This window comes from Schistocerca serialis, chromosome 3, assembly GCF_023864345.2.
Source record: "Schistocerca serialis cubense isolate TAMUIC-IGC-003099 chromosome 3, iqSchSeri2.2, whole genome shotgun sequence".
Taxonomy (NCBI): domain Eukaryota; kingdom Metazoa; phylum Arthropoda; class Insecta; order Orthoptera; family Acrididae; genus Schistocerca; species Schistocerca serialis.
In genome coordinates, this window is record NC_064640.1 from 20665293 (window position 1) to 20681528 (window position 16236).

The window sequence follows — 16236 nt, forward strand, 5'->3', positions numbered from 1 at the left end:
GAATTCGCTGATATGGAGTACCTGGCAGTAGATGGTAGCACAATGCACCTAATATGAAAGCCATATGTTTTTCGGGGTGACCGGATACTTTTGATTACATAGTGTATGCCGAGCTGTCTGCCGCACAAGTAAGTTCCACATGCAGATTTAATGATGACTGGGTCCACAGCCATCGTGAAATTTTTAAATGAAGTCATTCCGCTTTAGGCTGTTAAAACAGTATTTATTGGGATTGTAATTCCGACAGGTGGTCATTTTAAAGCATTCTGAGAGCAGTCAGTCATCAAATATAACACACGTAATTATGAAATTGACAAACGTTGAAAGTGAAAATTTCAAAGCTTCTTACGTGGGATGTTGAAACCCACTCAATAATATAAAGCTGTGACACTATGCCTAAGAGCAGGTGTGTGTGGTGGTGTGAATTCGCCAGCTTTCTAGCGAGTATGATATATAGAACAGCAGATTAATTCACACAACCATGTGCAACTACTCTTACACAGCATGTCACAGCTTTATATTATTGAGTGGTTACGACATCCCATATAAGTAGATTTGAAATTTTCACTTTCAGCGTTTGTCATTTTCATAGTTACTTGTATTATATTTGACGACTAATTGCTATCAGAATGTTTGAAAATGACCACGTGTCGAAATTTCTATCGCAATAAATGAAGTGTTAACATCCCGTACAGCGGAATGACATCATTTAAAAATATCCGTATGGCTCTGATAAACTGCCATCCCACTGTGCCATAGATTCCCAATATGCTTTACTTAATTGTGTTTTGCCTTCACACATTACCTCACCACCACATTTATTAGGTTTGCATACAGTGATTCTGTTGACAGACGACGGAAATTGATTTTGGAATCAAATTTACTTTATATTGTCTCTCGTTTGCAAAAATGTCTCTTGCCTATTGTAAAACTGGTTGAAAGGTTTTCACTTGATCTTCCAGCTAGTGATACGCGAGCTGTAGTGCTGAGTTTTGGGGGTATTCCGTACCAGGCTACTGTGACGCGGAGTTTGCACCACGTGGTGCCGCTGTCAATGCCAGCACAGCTGCGCAAGTTTTCTAAAAAAGGATGCAGCAGACGGCAATAAAAAAAACGCCGTAAGTCCTTGAAGACAGAGTGAAGTACACGGGAATCGGCGAGACGGCGAGAAATAAATAACTGCGACTGCCGAGAAGTTCATTTTCGCAAGAAGGCTGCAGAATCGAGTGTCCGTTAACAGTTAACGGAACTGCTGACTGTAACTGCTGTAGTGTGGGAAAGAGAATCTTAGGCCGATATCTCAAACTTTAGAGAACATCTGACAAAGCGAACCGACATTTGACTCATCCCTAAATTAATTCAAAGCCACTTTTCGGAATAAGTTTTCGAGTTGTACGACAGAGATGTGAGAAACGCTTTATTGTTTGTCCCAGATACTGGCTCTTTAAAGAACGTACAGCAATCTTTCTAAGACTCTCATGTAAGATCCTCGGGCATCTCTCGTATTGACTACACAGACCAGCTGGAGGACAACCCATTATTTCTACTCAAGTGACGTGATGATAGATAAACGATATGCATCTTAAGAGCACGAGATTATTAAGGTTAGGAGACGAGAGTGACATTCAGAGGCAAAAGAAAGAAGACCGAAAGGATTTATGTTGCAGAAATAATAGGCTTGCCAAAAACAGTTTCACTATAAACGAATGACGATCCACAATGATGAGGAACAACGTACAGTACAAGAATAATTGTCACCCGATCGTTTTAAGGCACAAACGACACAAGGCGCTGCTTGGAGCACAAAGCTGAGAAGGGAGCCAGCTGCCCACAGCAAAGACTTCTGAACAGAACTTCGCTCGAAGAGGCTTCGGACGGCCCAGCGGTACCCGGCTGACCGCCGTGTCATTCTCAGCCGACAGGCATCATTGAATGCGGATATGAACGGGCATCTGGTCGGCATACCGCTTTCCCGCACGTTTTCAGTTTTCGCGAGCGGAGCATCTACTTCTCAATCCAGTAGCTCCTCAATTGGCCTCACAAGGGCTGAGTAGACCCCGCTTGCATACGGCGCTCGACCGACCCGGGCGGTCACCCATCCAAGTACTAGCCAAGCACGACAGCGCTTCATTTCTTCGGTGATCTGACGGGAACGGATGTTACCGCTGAGGCAAGGCAGTTGGCACGATTCTGTACAGCGCGTATCACAATTAGTAGCAGCCGCTTGGGGCGCCAAGCTGCAAGATTTATATACTGCGCTTATCACAGTTAGCAGCGAAAGATGACGCGGTTGAAAGTGTATGAGGGAATCTACATCTACATCTACATCTATACTCCGCGAGCCACCTTACGGTGTGTGGCGGAGGGTACTTATTGTACCACTATCTGATCCCCCCTTCCCTGTTCCATTCACGAATTGTGCGTGGGAAGAACGACTGCTTGTAAGTCTCCGTATTTGCTCTAATTTCTCGGATCTTTTCGTTGTGATCATTACGCGAGATATATGTGGGCGGTAGTAATATGTTGCCCATCTCTTCCCGGAATGTGCTCTCTCGTAATTTCGATAATAAACCCCTCCGTATTGCGTAACGCCTTTCTTGAAGTGTCCGCCACTGGAGCTTGTTCAGCATCTTCGTAACGCTCTCGCGCTGACTAAATGTCCCCATGACGAATCGCGCTGCTTTTCGCTATCTCTTCTATTAATCCAACCTGGTAAGGGTCCCATACTGATGAGCAATACTCAAGAATCGGACGAACAAGCGTTTTGTAAGCTACTTCTTTCGTCGATGAGTCACATTTTCTTAGAATTCTTCCTATGAATCTCAACCTGGCGCCTGCTTTTCCCACTATTTGTTTTATGTGATCATTCCACTTCAGATCGCTCCGGATAGTAACTCCTAAGTATTTTACGGTCGTTACCGCTTCCAATGATTTACCACCTATGGCATAATCGTACTGGAATGGATTTCTGCCCCTATGTATGCGCATTATATTACATTTATCTACGTTTAGGGAAAGCTGCCAGCTGTCGCACCATGCATTAATCCTCTGCAGGTCCTCCTGGAGTACGTACGAGTCTTCTGATGTTGCTACTTTCTTGTAGACAACCGTGTCATCTGCAAATAGCCTCACGGAGCTACCGATGTTGTCAACTAAGTCATTTATGTATATTGTAAACAATAAAGGTCCTATCACGCTTCCCTGCGGTACTCCCGAAATTACCTCTACATCTGCAGATTTTGAACCGTTAAGAATGACATGTTGTGTTTTTTCTTCTAGGAAATCCTGAATCCAATCACAAACCTGGTCCGATATTCCGTAAGCTCGTATTTTTTTCACTAAACGTAAGTGCGGAACCGTATCAAATGCCTTCCTGAAGTCCAGGAATACGGCATCAATCTGCTCGCCAGTGTCTACGGCACTGTGAATTTCTTGGGCAAATAGGACGAGCTGAGTTTCACATGATCTCTGTTTGCGGAATCCATGTTGGTTATGATGAAGGAGATTTGTATTATCTAAGAACGTCATAATACGAGAACACAAAACATGTTCCATTATTCTACAACAGATTGACGTAAGCGAAATAGGCCTATAATTATTCGCATCTGATTTATGACCCTTCTTGAAAATGGGAACGACCTGCGCTTTCTTCCAGTCGCTAGGTACTTTACGTTCTTCCAGCGATCTAAGATAAATTGCTGATAGAAAGGGGGCAAGTTCTTTAGCATAATCACTGTAGAATCTTAAGGGTATCTCGTCTGGTCCGGATGCTTTTCCGCTACTAAGTGATAGCAGTTGTTTTTCAATTCCGATATCGTTTATTTCAATATTTTCCATTTTGGCGTCCGTGCGACGGCTGAAGTCAGGGACCGTGTTACGATTTTCCGCAGTGAAACAGTTTCGGAACACTGAATTCAGTATTTCTGCCTTTCTTCGGTCGTCCTCTGTTTCGGTGCCATCGTGGTCAACGAGTGACTGAATAGGGGATTTAGATCCGCTTACCGATTTTACATATGACCAAAACTTTTTAGGGTTCTTGTTTAGATTTTTTGCCAATGTTTTATGTTCGAATTCGTTGAATGCTTCTCTCATTGCTCTCTTTACGCTCTTTTTCGCTTCGTTCAGCTTTTCCTTATCAGCTATGATTCGACTACTCTTAAACCTATGATGAAGCTTTCTTTGTTTCCGTAGTACCTTTCGTACATGATTGTTATACCACGGTGGATCTTTCCCCTCGCTTTGGACCTTAGTCGGTACGAACTTATCTAAGGCGTACTGGACGATGTTTCTGAATTTTTTCCATTTTTGTTCCACATCCGCTTCCTCAGAAATGAACGTTTGATGGTGGTCACTCAGATATTCTGCGATTTGTGCCCTATCACTCTTGTTAAGCAAATATATTTTCCTTCCTTTCTTGGCATTTCTTATTACACTTGTAGTCATTGATGCAACCACTGACTTATGATCACTGATACCCTCTTCTACATTCACGGAGTCGAAAAGTTCCGGTCTATTTGTTGCTATGAGGTCTAAAACGTTAGCTTCACGAGTTGGTTCTCTAACTATCTGCTCGAAGTAATTCTCGGACAAGGCAGTCAGGATAATGTCACAAGAGTCTCTGTCCCTGGCTCCAGTTCTGATTGTGTGACTATCCCATTCTATACCTGGTAGATTGAAGTCTCCCCCTATTACAATAGTATGATCACGAAACTTCTTCACGACGTTCTGCAGGTTCTCTCTGAGGCGCTCAACTACTACGGTTGCTGATGCAGGTGGTCTATAGAAGCATCCGACTATCATATCTGACCCACCTTTGATACTTAACTTAACCCAGATTATTTCACATTCGCATTCGCTAATAACTTCACTGGATATTATTGAATTCTTTACTGCTATAAATACTCCTCCACCATTGGCGTTTATCCTATCCTTGCGGTATATATTCCATTCTGTGTCTAGGATTTCGTTACTGTTCACTTCCGGTTTTAACCAACTCTCCGTTCCTAATACTATATGCGCACTATTTCCTTCAATAAGAGATACTAATTCAGGAACCTTGCCCTGGATACTCCTGCAGTTTACCAATATTACGTTAACTTTTCCTGTTTTTGGTCTCTGAGGACGGACGTTCTTTATCAACGATGATAATGTCCTCTCTGGTAAGCCGTCAGGTATTTTATCGTTTCGCCCAAGGGGGGGGGTCCCTCTAACCTAAAAAAACCCCCGTGTGCACGCCACACGTACTCTGCTACCCTAGTAGCTGCTTCCGGTGTGTAGTGGAGGGAGAGGGAGGCGCCTAATGGTAGAGGTAAATGGTGTGGAAAATTTTTTTCGAATCGGCCCTGAATCGTCTTTATGTATGAAAATGGAAAAGCTACCGTAGAATAAGAAAACAAATTTTAATGTCATCCCCTTTGACTCTGCGACTCTGCTTCCCTGGTGGAGGGATAAGAATTCTTTCGAATAGCAGCGATCTATGTTTTATTGAAAAGAACTCTTTCAGTGAATTTAACATCTTGAATGTATGATTTTATTGCTTGGCTTGTGTTCTGGCTTTCTGCCAGTGTAATCAGTTAATCATGTAGTTTTGCAAGATCCCTAAACACCGCGAGATTTCCTCTGTGTCGGTTAGACTGTCAGTGAGAGAGCACCTTGTGTTGCTGCAGCTAAGAAGGCGAGTACACCACTCGCTTGTTACATATTTTTACGAGCTTCCAACAGGAGTGACTTATTTATTTACAGATACCTGTCTAGTTACTAGATTGTTTTTGCAATTTCTTGCGTGTTCAGGTGCTTACTGGGCAATAGCTTTTATTTTAATAACAGTGCAGCGTATCGTACCGCCGTTGCTATCGATCCTTATATCGACCCTCAGATTGTACAGGCTTTTGTTTGTTTCGGTTAGTGCGGCTCAGTCTCGTTTCGACCGTTAGTGAGAAAGCACTTCGAATTCCTGCTGCTAATAAACCGAGTACACTGTTCGTTTGTTGTATATTTTTACGAACTTTACACGGGAGCGACTGCAGTAATGGATAAGAACTGTGATTGCTGTGTACAGATGCGAGCTGAGTTGGCGACCCTTCGGGCACAACTCCAGGCTGTGTTGGCTTCCGTCACACAGCTTGAAGCTGCTGCCAACGGGCATCACTGTGGGGGGTCGGACGCGGGGATGTGAGAGACATCGAGCACGTCCCACGTATCCCCCGTTCGGTCCACTGCTGTGGCCGCCCGGGTACTGCCTGAACTGAGGTTGACCCCTCACCTGTGGTCGAGTGGGAGATCACTCCTTAGTCTGGCAGGCAGCGAAAAACTTTCTGAGGGGCCGATCGTAGGGCCTGAAGAGTTCGTTTGACAAACAGGTTTCGGGCGTTATCTGTAGCTGACGATGTGTCTGAGCCAGATGCAGTCGTCCACCATGTTCCAGAGGAAGTTTCTCGGCCCGCAAGGTCTGGGAGCTCCAACGTTAGGCGCGTAATGGGGCCCTTAGGAACATGGCCGCCAAGCCTCTGACCACTATGGGGCTCTGAGCACTATGGAACTTAACTGCTGAGGTTATCAGTCGCCTAGAACTTAGAACTACTTAAACCTAACTAACCTAAGGACAACACACACATCCATGCCCGAGGCAGGATTCGAACCTGCGACCATAGCGGTCGCGCGGCTCCAGACTGTAGCGCCCAGAACTGCTCGGCCACCCCAGCCGGCCCCAAGGAGGGGAAGGAAGCCACTGTACACACCGTGTGCATACTGGGGGAGTCATTCTGGATGTCGAAAGGCTGCTTCCAGATGCCATGAAGAATACAGGGTGCAGCCAACTGCAGGTGGTGGCTCATGGCGGTACCAATGATGTATGTCGCTTCGGTTCTGAGGAGATTCACTCTGGTTTTGGGCGGCTAGCGGAAATGGTAGACTGCTTGCGAGATTAAGGCGGAGCTCACCATCTGCAGCATCGTCGATAGAACCGACTGCGATCCTTTGGTGCAGAACCGAGTGGATGGTCTGAATCAGAGGCTCAGGCGGTTCTGTGACCGTGTAGGCTGAAGATTCCTTGACTTGCGCCATCGGGTGGTGTGTTTCCAGGTTCCACTTAATAGGCCAGGCGTCCACTACACACAGGAAGCGGCTACACGGGTAGCGGGGGCTGTGTGGAAGGGACTGGGAGGTTTTTTAGGTTAGAGGGTCTCAGGGAACCACAGAAAGGGCGTCCGTCTAGAAGGGGGCAGGTAAAACACAGTAAGTTAGTTGTGGAAAAGATCGGTATTGTAGCTATAAATTGTCGTACCTGTGTTGGGAAAGGACCAGAGCTCCAAGCCCTAATAGAAAGCACTGAAGCTCAAATAATTATAGGTACAGAAAGCTGGTTAAAGCCGGAAATAAGTTCAGCAGAAAATTTTTCAGACGATCTAACAGTGTTCAGAGAGGATATATTAAATACAATTGGTGGTGGAGTATTTATTGATGTCAGAAGTAGTTTGCCTCGTAGTGAAATTAAAGTAGATAGTTCCTTCGAAATAGTATGGGTAGATGTTACACTTCACAATCGTACTAAACTATTAATTCGATCGTTCTACCGACCTCTCGATTCAGAAGATATAGTTGCTGAACAGTGCAAAGCAAACTTGAGTCTCATTTCAAATAGGTACCCCACTCATACAATTATAGTCGGTGGTGACTTCAATCTACCCTCGATATGCTGGAAAAATTTTACGTTTAAAGCCGGCAGCAGGCATAAAGCGTCATACGAAATTGTACTGAATGTTTTCTCAGAAAATTATTTTGAAAAATTAGTTTATGAGCCCACTCGAAGCGTAAATTGTTGCGAAAGCATACTTGACCTCTTAGCAACAAATAATCCCGGACAAATAGTGAGTATCGTGACGAATACAGGGATTAGCGACCACAAGGCAATAGCTGCTAGGCTGAATACCGTAACTCCTACAACCATCAAAAAGAAACGCAATGTATATCTATTTAAAAAAGCTCATAAAAATGCTCTCAACACCGTTTTAAGAGACAGTCTGCTCTCTTTCCGATCTGATCATGTAAGCTTAAAAAAGTTGTGGAATGATTTCAAAGAGATAGTATCGACAGCATTTAGGAGATATACAGGGTGTAAATTTTAAGTTGACAAACCGGAATAACTCAAAAAATATGCTTCACACTAAAAAATGTGTAGAATCCAAAGTTGGAAGTGGAATGGTCATTAAATCAAAGGTTGGTTGGAGAAGCATTGCCAGAAGTGGAGTGTGTCGAACCCCGGAACTCTGGCCCTGTGGTGGGCTTCCGTCGTTTCTCCCGCGCCAGCGCGATGTCGTCACCGAACCCGGGACGTTGCGACAGTCCGATCGGCTGACATTCCTTCTCGTCACTTGCCTTCTCACGCGACACCGCCGCACTTCCGACCTTATAGCGTTGCAACTTGGAGCGGGAAACCACCGTTCCGGAATGCCGATCCACTGGCTCGGAACTGTGAGCGGCGTTGTTGTCGTCGTCGTGGTCTTCCCTCCAAACCCTGATTTGATGCTGCTACCCCAGCTAGTGTACCCGGTGCAAATCTCTTCATCTCTAAATAACTACTGCAGCCTGCATCCGTTTAAACCCCTTCGCTGTAATCGAACCTTCGTTCCTCTACACTTTCTACTCCCACACACTTCCCTCCATTACCAAATCGGCTATTCCATGACGGCTTAGGAATTGTCCTGTCCATACGGCTCTTCTTTTAGTCACGCTGTGCCATAAATTTCTTTTTTTCACTATCTCTTCATTAGTTATCCGATATACCCGTCTAACCTTCAACATCCTCCTGTATGACCAAATTGCAAAAGCTTCTATTCTCTTCTCGTTTGATCTGTTTGTCGTCCGCTGTTTACTTCCGAACAAGGCTGCCCATTAGACAATTACCTTCAGAACAGGCTTTCTGGCATTTCCGTTTGTATTCATTGTTAACATATTTCTCCCTTTCGCCGGCCGCGGTGGTCTCGCGGTTCTAGGCGCTCAGTCCGGAACCGCGGGACTGCTACGGTCGCAGGTTCGAATCCTGCCTCGGGCATGGATGTGTGTGATGTCCTTAGGTTAGTTAGGTTTAAGTAGTTCTAAGTTCAAGGGGACTGATGACCACAGCTGTTAAGTCCCATAGTGCTCAGAGCCATTTGAACCATTTCTCCCTTTCAGAAATACTTCTATTGCTTTTGCAGCAATTCGCTTCCTCTCTATATCGGCCATCATCAGTTATTTTGCTGCCCAAACAACAAAACGCATATTTTTTAGTGACAATGTTTTGTTTCCCAATGTAATTCCCTCAACATTGTCACCTAACAAGGTGGCACAGTGGTTAGCACACTGGACTCACATACGGCGGACGATGGCTGAAATCCACGTTCGGCCATCCAGATTTAGATTTTCCGTGATTTCCCGAAATCGCCCCAGGCAAATGCCAGTATGGTTCCTATGAAATGGCACGTCCGATTCCGTTCCCCATCCTCAACACAATCTGGATTTGTGCTCCGTCTCTAATAACCGCTATGTCGACGGGACCTTAAATCCTAATCTTCCTTCCTTCAGCATCGTCTGATTTAATTTTACTGGATGTCATTATCTTTGATTTATTTTTGTTGATGTACATCTTGTTGTCTATTTTCAACTTAAGTAAAACAAGTGAAAACGAATTTATTCGAGTTAAATAAGCTGATTCTGAGGGAACTGTTAAGCAATGAGACACGAAAAGCAGCAGATGAATTGAGAACGATACTTCTGTTTCTACGCTATGCGCAGTACCATAAAGTGTGTGCTAGGGAGTGCTTCATTTCACACTGTATATACGGTCGCAGAAACAAAACAGGCCCGGAAAATGTGCATAAGCCTGGCGTGAAATAATTTTATCCTATATACTGGGAGAAATTTAAGAGACAGCAGACACTGTTTTATTAAGGTACACCGTACGATGCTTTGCGGAGGGTACGTTGTACCATGACTAGTCATTTCCTTTCTTGTTCCACAACTATCTACACGCCTCCTTACGAGCCCTAATTTCTCTTATCTTCGTGGTCCTCGTGGGAAATGTATGTTGGTGTCAGCAAAATCGTTCTACAGTCAGCTTCAAATGCCGGTTCTCCAAATGTTCTCGGTAATATTCTGCGAAAAGAACGTCGTCGTCTACCTTCCCAGGGTTAACGAAGCATTTCCGTAATACTCGCGTGTTTGTCAGACCTACCGGCAACAAATCTTGCGCCTCGCCTCTGAATTGCTTCGATATCTCCCTTCAGTTGGATCTGGTGCGGATTCCAAACACTCGAGCAGTACTCAAGCACGGATCTCATTAGTGTTGTATACGCGGACACCCTTTTACTTGAACCACACTTTGCTAAAGTTTTCCCAATAAACCGAAGCGGACATTCGCCTTCCCTACTACCGTTCTTATGTCCACACCCAATTTCCGGCCTATACGCCCATCTTCAGATGGGTGGATTCACACATTAGGCACGTCGTCTGTTGTTGCACTCCCTGACATACAATTACTAGATCGTTAAGGTCACGTTCGCTCAATGTAAATGGATGTATTTTGTTACGAAGGCTAAATGTATAGTCTTCTTGGAAATATTGTTGGTAGCAGGCAGGAGAAGTTAATACTTAATGTGTCGTCTTACATGTATTCTGGTTTTTCACTAGGATACTTTCTTTGCATTAGACAGTATTTAAAATGTTGTCAATAATAACCGTATCAATGTATATTATACGGTAAATTTATATTCTCGTGTTTCCGTTAATACCTCCTGTGCACAATCGTGTAGATCAGTTATTAATATCTTTGTGCCTGTTCTCTAAAGAAACTGTCTGGCTGGTATAAAGACAATACTGTCATACAACTTATAGAGCACATGTCCGACGACTGTGTGCCTTAGAACTGTGAGTAAACAATTATGAAATGTCGAAGACGCAAGCAGTATACGTGCAATGAATCTCTATATGGTGTTTGATGTTCCAAGCAATTCTTCACTACAAACTTGGCAAAAAAAGTTACTGATTGGAGAATTGCTCTCTACGGAAGATACTGGCAACGGCTTTCGCCGTAGTTGATACAGCTTTGAGCGGAGTTTATCAAACTGGAGAAACGTGTAGCAACTCTGCCTGAGCAACGGCGGCAACAGCGTTTCCACTTTATTCTGCTGTAGCACTTCCAGAGCGTGGGGATTATCTTCGAACTTGTTCCACAGTGAAAAATACAGAAAGAGAGAGAGATCAGATGATCATGGAAGCCAGGAGATTTTACTGCTTTTTCTAACAACTGTCTCCTTACCGACTTCATTAACTCGCGCCAAAGTCGAATTTTCGATATGAGCTATTGCTCCACATCAGTGAATGTATCCATACAGTTTATCTTGAGTCACGTCTTGGATTTCGGGTCAATTTTATTCTGTCCTTCCTATATGAACGTTTTTTCCCCTGCACACTTCCTCTGTCCACCCGCAACTGAACTAAGTGGAACTCAAGAAAAGTGATTCAGGTCCGTGTAGCCTCGAAAGCATCATTCTCCGCCCTACTTACAGGCGTGGATCGAGTAGTGAATTCTTACATTGATTTATCAACGTTAATCACGAAGAAACCGACAGGGCCATACAAGAATCTCAATATCGTGAAGAGCCAAGTTTGACTCTATAACTAAAATATACCGTATACCAAAGATTAACATGTACTTAAAGAAAAATTTTTAAAAAAATGCGCTGAAAGCAGAGGATGAGTGCAGTAGTATTGATAAACAAGTTTCAAATGGTTCAAATGGCTCTGAGCGCTATGCGACTTAACTTCTGAGGTCATCAGTCGCCTAGAACTTAGAACTAATTAAACCTAACTAACCTAAGGACATCACACACATCCATGCCCGAGGCAGGATTCGAACCTGCGACCGTAGCGGTCGCTCGGCTCCAGACTGTAGCGCCTAGAACCGCACGGCCACTCCGGCCGGCAATCAAGTTTCACATTCTCAGATTAAAGAAGACACCAGTCTAGAAAAACTTACGAATAAATGTCATGAGAGAAATGCACCATGGAGATGAGGATATATATACCTTCTCAGTAACTGTTACAGTTACAGTGATGTGTAACGTAAACAGTGAACTGAAAGTGAACTGTAAGATGTCCACCTGGCTGCCAGATGAGAAAAAGCAGTTTGCTTAAATGCAATGAATTAGAAGTTACCTGACACGCACTGAAGATGCCTTGCAAAAAAAGGCGAACGCGTCTGGGTGCATAAACAAAAATAAAAATTTCGATGTGCAGCACGCAAAAAAGGCATTTTCTTTGAAACAACTGCAATTTGAACCTATGTTTGTACACATTGAATGATGTTCACCTTCCTCTTCCTTAAAATATTTTGCCGGGTGGGGTGGCCGAGCGGTTCTACGCGCGTCAGTCTGGAACCGCGAGACCGCTACGGTCGCAGGTTCGAATCCTGCCTCGGGCATGGATGTGTGTGATGTCCTTAGGTTAGTTAGGTTTAAGTAGTTCTAAGTTCTAGGGGACTGATGACCTCAGATGTTAAGTCCCATAGTGCTCAGAGCCTTAAAATATTTTCCTTTGTAGAAGCGTGCTATACGCCGTTCCAACAAAATAGCTTCTCAGAAGTTTAAGAAAATCATAATTATTTATGAATCGTTTCTAACTGTATTATCTACGGAAATTATCGAGTAACTTGTAGAAGCTGATCGCAGAGAAGGTCAGTTTGTGTTCCAGAGAAATGTAGGAACAAGGTAAGCAATACTGGCTCTACGATTTACCTTAGTCTGTAGGTTGTTGAAAAGCAAAGCACACTTGTAGCAATTATAGATTTAAGAAAGCTTTTGATTATGTTGACTCGAATACGCTCTTTGAAATTCTGAAGTTATCACACATAAAATACAGGCGTCGAAAGACTGTCTATGACATCCAAAAACAAGACTGCAGCTCTGAGACGCGTAGGACACGATAGGTAAGGAATAATAGAGGCGTAATATTCCCCATGAAACTCAATCTGTACACAGAGCAAGAAGCAAAGGAAACAGAGGAGAAATTAGGAGAAGGAATTAAAGTGATGTTAGAAGAAATGTAAGCTTTACAGTTTTCCAGTAACATTTTAATTATGTCAAAGACGGCAAAGGATTTGGAAGAACAGAATGAATAGAGTCCAGAAAACAGGAGATAAGACGAAAAGCATCAAAAGTAAAAGCATGATAATGGAATGTAGTCAGAATGCGCTGGAGAAATTAGATTAGGAAATCTGACACCAAAAGTAGTGTGTGAGTTTTATTACTTGGGCAGCAAAATAACTGACGTTGGCCGAAGTAAATAGAATATAAAACAGCAAGAAAAGTGTTTTCGAAGAGAATTTCTTAACATCGAATGTAAATTTAAGCCTTAGAAAGTCTGCTTCCGATAATAGACTGCCTAACAAAAAAGCAGAGCACCCAGAAGGGAAGCAGGAACTGCCGGTCGGAGTGGCCGTGCGGTTCTAGGCGCTACAGTCTGGAGCCGCTACGGTCGCGGGTTCGAATCCTGCCTCGGGCATGGATGTGTATGATGTCCTTAAGTTAGTTAGGTTTAATTAGTTCTACGTTCTAGGCGACTGATGACCTCAGAAGTTAAGTCGCACAGTGCTCAGAGCCATTTGAACCATTTTTGAAGCAGGAACTGAAGTCAAACTTCCCAGTCTGAGAAGGTATGTAATACTGTTTCAGTGATCACATATCGAGTCAAATTCACAGAGGACTTGGAGGTAGGAGCCCTCTTAGCACCCCCTCTGGCCTGGATGCATGCACCTGTGACAAGCCGGCACACAACTGTTGTAACTGATCCGTTATACCCTGGGACAGAACTGACGTTCGAGCTTGTCCCACACATGTTCTATCGGGGATAGCTCTGGCCACTGGAGTACCTCCATATCACGCAGACAGTGCACGGATAAAGTGTCACGTGAGAACAAGTGTTGTACTGATGAAATATGGCACCATGATACTGTAACATCAGATGTAACGCAACAGAGATGGACAAAACCGTTTTTTCAGGAATTGGATCAGAACTGCTCGCTCACTAAAATGAATTAGATCGCTCATGGCTCACTACTCGTTTACTAAAATAAACGAAAGGAAGATGCCCAGCTTTTTTAATTCAAGATCAAGTTACCTTTATTTTTATCTTATTTTGATCTGTTTTGAAATAACATACAAAGATGATTACTAACTTTTCGTTACATCCCTCTAGTTTTAAAATTTTCGAAGAGTCCTATATTTCGTCTCTTTTTAAGTTGGAAAACTATAAAAATAAAACTTACTCCTGTTACTTTTCGTGATTATATAGAAAACAAAATGTAATATAAAAAGTACAACACAAGCGAAATTAATTTTGTACATTCCGAAATTATCTGTTGATGTCGTTTACAATCAACTTGACAATACAAGTGTTCAAGAGGAAGGAACTAATCAGTGTTATGATTTACAAACAAATTTCGACCAGTTTTACTCGAACCGAGTCAGTTTCTTTTCTCAATGCATATCCGTCCTCATTTTGGAAAGCTATACTTACAACGCACAGACGTAGCTGGAACACACAATATTTTCGGAACCAACTGGTGAAGCACTAGGTACAGAAGTTATGTGGTTTCCCACAAGTGTAAGGGATAGCTGCTTCTAGGCAAATACACCTCAGATAAATATTAGTCTAGTTTGACGATCGCTACAGTTCCTGGATTGTGGCTTCCTTGGAGCTGACTGATGATATCATCAAACCCGTTCCAAACTGAAGAATTCGCACCCGCTATGGCATTATGGCATTATATTCTCTACAGACGAATGGAAAAACTGGTAGAAGCTGACCTCGGGGAAGATCAGTTTGGATTCCGTAGAAATATCCGAACACGTGAGGCAATACTGACCCTACGACTTATCTTAGAGGCTAGATTAAGGAAAGGCAAACCTACGTTTCTAGCATTTGTAGACTTAGAGAAAGCTTTTGACAATGTTGACTGGAATACTCTCTTTCAAATTCTGAAGGTGGCATGGGCAAAATACAGGGAGCAAAAGGCTATTTACAATTTGTACAGAAACCAGATGGCAGTTATAAGAGTCGAGGGGCATGAAAGGGAAGCAGTGGTTGGGAAGGGAGTGAGACAGGGTTGTAGCCTCTCCCCGATGTTATTCAATCTGTATTTTCGGAGTAGGTATTAAAATCCACGGGGAAGAAATAAAAACTTTAAGGTTATCCGATGACATTGTAATTCTGTCAGAGACAGCAAAGGACTTGGAAGAGCAGTTGAACGGAATGGACAGTGTCATGAAAGGAGGGTATAAGATGAACATCACCAAAAGCAAAACGAGGGTAATGGAATGTAGTCGAATTAAGTTGGGTGATGCTGAGGGAATTAGATTAGGAAATGAGACACTTGAAGTAGTAAAGGAGTTTTACTATTTGGGGAACAAAATAACTGATGATGGTCGAAGTAGAGAGGATATAAAATGTAGACTGGCAATGGCAAGGAAAGCGTTTCTGAAGAAGAGAAATTTGTTAACATCGAGTATAGATTTAAGTGTCAGGAAGTCGTTTCTGAAAGTATTTGTACAGAGCGTAGCCATGTATGGAAGTGAAACATGGACGATAACTAGTTTGGACGAGAAGAGAATAGAAGCTTTCGAAATGTGGTGCTACAGAAGAATGCTGAAGATTAGATGGGTAGATCATATAACTAATGAGAAGGTATTGAATAGGATTGGGGAGAAGAGAAGTTTGTGGTGCAACTTGACTAGAAGAATGGTTCGGTTGGTAGGACATGTTCTGAGGCATCAAGGGATCACCAATTTAGTATTGGAAGGCAGCGTGGAGGGTAAAAATCGTAGAGGGAGACCAAGAGATGAATACACTAAACAGATTCAGAAGGATGTAGGTTGCAGTAGGTACTGGGAGATGAAGAAGCTTGCACAGGACAGAGTAGCATGGAGAGCTGCATCAAACCAGTCTCAGGACTGAAGACCACAACAACAACAACAACATGGCATTAATTTGTTAATGATTGTTCTTTTTTAATTTTATTCTATTTCAGCGAAGCAAATCTACTCTTTTTGAAAAATATATCTATTCGTCTGACCTAGCCGACAGTTCTCTGTTCTGACTTTTGTATTGAATATTGCACAACAAGGTTTATAGAATGTGCAGAGAATTTTTGACGCATTGTCCATTATTAAGGCAGTGATTTCAAACTTGACATTATATTTTATG

General features: G+C 43.1%; 1 protein-coding gene across 1 annotated transcript in view; it reads right to left on the bottom strand.

Moving 5' to 3' along the window:
* LOC126469684 (uncharacterized) overlaps positions 1 to 16236 on the bottom strand; it is a 477049-nt gene that overhangs the window by 307675 nt on the left and 153138 nt on the right. The window lies entirely within an intron of this gene.